The sequence below is a fragment of the Palaemon carinicauda genome, chromosome 4 (genome assembly GCF_036898095.1).
Source record: "Palaemon carinicauda isolate YSFRI2023 chromosome 4, ASM3689809v2, whole genome shotgun sequence".
In the NCBI taxonomy this organism is placed as follows: Eukaryota; Metazoa; Arthropoda; class Malacostraca; order Decapoda; family Palaemonidae; genus Palaemon; species Palaemon carinicauda.
The window spans coordinates 65,379,845-65,384,688 of record NC_090728.1 but is presented as its reverse complement, the minus strand read 5'-3'; positions in this window follow the sequence as shown (position 1 = coordinate 65,384,688).

Sequence of the window (4,844 nt, the reverse complement as noted above, 5' to 3'; positions counted from 1 at the left end):
GCACATGCCTTCGGAATCTTATTAAAGATTTCATTCGCCAGATCCACTTGAAAGGCATATAGGAGAGGCCTAGTTAAGGCTGACTTGCACGTATTTATCGTATTGGCCGCCAGACCTTGGCTATGAAGGTGGACAAAGAAGGACAGACAGAAGTTCATTGAATTCTCTTTTGGTCCTTTTGCTTTGACAAACGCAACCCACTTTTTCCAGGAAGACTCATATTGCCTTCTAGTTGACTTGGCCTTGTATTCTTCTAAGAATTCTATATTGCCTTCAGAGATCCCAAACCTTTTTCTAACTGCTAGAGCGAGAAAATTATGAAATGAAGGGTTTGGGTTCTCTGTGATAAAACGAAGGTAGTTAATTTCTGAATCTTCGGAAATACACCTAGGGTCAGAGCTAGGACCAGCCTCATCTAGTCTATCAGCCCCACTAGAGGATCCTCGTATGGGGCTATATAGCGAGGTAGTTTCTTGAAGACGCTTGTGATGAAGAGGTCGAATTGCAGTTCCGGGACTTGTTCCCATCTGGGAGGGAATATGTCTGCGCCCATGGACCATTCCAACTCTATCGGTTTGTATTGAAATAGAGTATCCACCGTCACTTCGTGGATCAGTTGTAAATGAACTGCTGGTAGGTGCCGTCCCTTTAAGAGAGGGATGGGTAACTTCACCAAGACTGAATGAGACGTTCGAATGTGATGTCTTATTATCGCTTCAGTGTCCCAGATCAGTCGTAGGGAGCCTGATCTGTGTGGAGGTGTCTTCCCCACCCATGAAAGGACCAGCAGAGTCTTGGGACTTTCGTGCTCTAATTTCTGTTAGAGAAGCGATTAAAGAGGGACCGATCTCAGTTTTTTTTTTCTCTTCAAGCGTTTGATGCGTGTTTTCTCCAAGCTCTTAACGCATCTTTCCGGTGTGCCCTTAGCACCAGGTCTGTCACTATAGCGAACTGGGGAAAGTTTAGCGCTTTTTCCTGTTGGCGTTTTGGTATTCTGACTGAATACCTGAGTCTCTTGACAGATCTCACAAGTTCCTTTTATATTTCCAAGGAGAGGAGAGTTGATGTGACTGAGGGCTTCGATGGTTTTTTAAACATTGAAACCCCTGAGCTAGAGAAAGTCGAGACTTCTAGAAGCCTATCTTGCATCCGTGATGTCCCAGGAACCGGGTCATCTCTTTGAATGCACATTGGCCGTCCACTTCGGGTGCTGCCCACTCCAGCCTCTTGATCAGGTATATTAACACCTGAACTATTTCTAGGCTTGAATTTGACGTGACTAAGTTCATCAATCCTTTGAAGATACTTAGATCTGTGAGTCCGACACGTATCTTCCTTAGGATGAATGTTACTCTCTGTAACATGAATTCTAGATAGGAGGAAGGGGGGTGGTTGACTGGAAGGTTCCGAAAACCTTCCAGGTCAGACAAGACTACGAACACCCTTAACTGGAACAAGGTCCATATGTTCAGAAGGATTAACATTCAGAACTTGCTGTTTTTTATGAACTTGTTGAGTGGCGACAAGTTCAGAATGGCTCATTGATATCTTGAGTCCTTCTCGTGAACACGAAGCAGCCTTTCCTGGATCTCGATGAGCTAAAGTTTTCTTACTACCTGTATGCTCTATAGCTCTCAGGTATACTCCTCCAGGAGGGTTTTGAACTGTAGGAGAAGGTAAGGAAATGATGGTTGGGACATTTCTGTTTCCCATCAATGGCTCATCTTGAATAGGCTTTGGACTGAAGGATTGAAGGTCCTCCTAGCCAAAGCGTCTTTATGCTTCGAGTAGTCAGTAGGCTTACACTGTTGACCATCTGCCTGTAGCATCGTGGTCATTGGAATAGTGGGATGTTGTTGAGCAGCCCGGATATTTCTAGCATTTTCAATCTTCTTTTTAGATTGGGGACCCACAACCACAGAAGATTTTCTCCTTGAAGGAATGGCCCATTTTTTGGAGACCTTTGTTCTACATGGTGGCGTTCTTAATTACTTCATTAGTGACCTCATGTGGGAAAAGGTCTTTACCCCAGATGTTGAAGGATATTAGCTTCCTTGTTTCGTGTTTTACTGTTGCATCAGTGAACACAAACTCTCTACATGCTCTCCTAGCCTTCATAAAGGCGTAAAGGTCCATCACCAAGATAGCCATATGCATTTTGGCTATGACCATGAGCATGTCTGGGGTACTTTCGTAGATTAAACACAACTCTATGTAGTTTTGTAGAGAAAGGGATGTGGCAAGTCTCTCCTTTGACTCCTGTTCATTACACAAGAGCAACTCAGACAATTTAGGGAAACATACCTTGAATTGTCGACTTGCGACGTCCTCGTCTAATTTTCCAACTGAAAATGTCAAATGGACTTCCTTCCAATCCTTTTCCTGTCCGGGAAAAGCTGGTGACAAAGGCTTGCACTCATCGAGTGTGGGACATGGCTTACCCGCCTCTACCGCTTTGGCAAAAGAAGTAAATGCCTTTCCCATAAAGGGAAAGGAGAGTGAAGTAGGAGCAAAAAAGGAAGGGTATCCGTTATTCAGTGAGAATACCTTCGACTCTGAATAACCCGCCTTTCTTAGATTACCTGAAAGGATAGTCTGTGCCTTATCATGGTCGAGAATCAAGACATCCTTTGGTTCCGTTCCTTTTCTTGACTTTGGTTCGTACATCAGTCGAACCCAACAATTAGGGAAAGCATCAAAGCTTGGCCAAAATTTAATTTTGTCCAAAGGAACACCACCTATTTTCTCTGAGATGCATAGATTGCCATTTGAAATCGGTATCTGCTCCGCGAACCTCCAGGTAGGTCTTGATTCATGGGTCGTTTGACTGACACTTGGGAAGCGACAAGAGGAACTTCCTGCTTTTCGTTTTGTCTACGAAAGCTCTCTATTTGATTCTTCAGTTGGATACATAATTGTACCACATTATCCAAATTAGGGGTAGAAGATGAAGATGTCGACATCGATTGCTCTAAAGCTGGCAGAGGCGGAGGAAATCCCGACGCAACATTTTCCTCTTCTACCTTGGGGCATTTCTTGCCCTTAATCCCAAAGGTTTTCTTGCCGTCAGGTGATGTAGTTAGCTCTTGAGGCACTACTGTTTCCTCACTTGCTTCCGGAAATAGTAGCTTACGCATCCCGTCATTAGGTAGGAAAGGTCCCGGAGAGATCTTTTGGAAGCCTCTCACCCAGTTGCGTAATTTATATTGAGCTGTATCCCTAGTCTCTGTAGACTTAGGATTTTCAAAACCTTTGGACATTAATGTCTGACATATATTGCAAACCTGTGGGTTCCAATAATGTAGGGATCCGGAAATAATATTGCAGGGGGCATGCAACGTGCAAGTATTATGACCGTAAAAGTACTTACTCTTGGCCTTGCAGAGGACTGCAGCACAAGGTATCTGGTGTTCCTCCTGTAAAGAAAGGAAAACCAAATGAGTATACAATGGATTATCTCCTTGACAATCAACATGCAAATGTCCTTTACAATAGAGTAGCTCAGGATAGTAAGCTATAAAGGGATAGTAGGAGATACATACTTGTGTACTCCTGTGAGCAAATGCTGTTGCCTCCCCTCAGTATTAACTACATGGAGATTTCTCTGTAGAGTAACTCCAAGTAGAAGGACTCTTACCCCTAGGGGTAGAGAAGTATCAAATCACTGTCCCAAAATAATGTTAATTCTGTGGGGTCAGGATGACTGATTCTCGATCAGAATATTGAAGAAAACTATTCATTCAATATATGAACGGTACCAGCAAAATGCTCGTACAAGGGTACACAAGGTATGTCAGAAATACTACTGTATCATGGTACTGTAGTTTTCTAATTACAGTAAGTCTATATTGCAATTTACTGCCTACTGTACATCATGTATTGCAGTCTAGTCATTATGCTGCCTTCATAGTAGCATATGACAGTATGGTCCATCTAGCATGAAGCCAGCTGGACTAGGAAAATAAAGCCATATATTTGTATATCCCACTCAGCCTATTTGCTGTAGTCTTCCTACTATATTGAAATATAGAGTTTCCTGATCAGGGAGACTCAAGGAAAAAGGCTCCACCCTTTAAGGGTTAGGAGTGTATTACTCTTGCCTTGAAGTGTTTAATATTGTAGGGTAATCCTAATACTGATTTCTAATCAGGATATTGAAGAAATCATATTCATTCAATATAGGATTGGGCTCAGCAAATGCCTGTGTTGGATATCCAAAATATATTGGAAATAACTACTAGTATAAACTATATAGTAGTTTTCTATCTGCAGTATATTCTATACTGCAGATATACTGGCTACCTGTATAATATATACAGTAGTTCAGCCGGCATGTAGCCGGCATAGCTAGGTCTTGCAGGCATACCCGGCATGCTAGCTGGAGAGAGAGAGAGAGAGAGAGAGAGAGAGAGAGAGAGAGAGAGAGAGAGAGAGATAGCACGGAAAAAAGGCTACTTCTTACTGTGAATGTATACAGTAATTAAGGATGTAAAAGTCTAATTTGCCTGCCTTTTTCCAGAAAAAAAGGTTCTAATAGAAGGGGATAATGTACCATTCAGGCTTCCATGCAGCTACAGTACTATTGCCGACAAGGTACCGCCGATACACTGCCGGCCGGCAAGTCCAGCAGTACCAGTACAGTCGGCGTGCTACCAACTGATTCAGCACTATCTGTGCCGGCCTGGCCGGCAGTACCCCCGGCAACAGGACCTGTAGCAGAAGTCCAAGAGAGGACTGAAGAACCTTGGGAAAAGAAGGGACTTCCCTTTCACGGCCATCTTGGTCGCCGGAAGCCATCTTGGTTGCCGGCTGAGCTGGAAGTTGCCGACAGATGATGTGGTTGG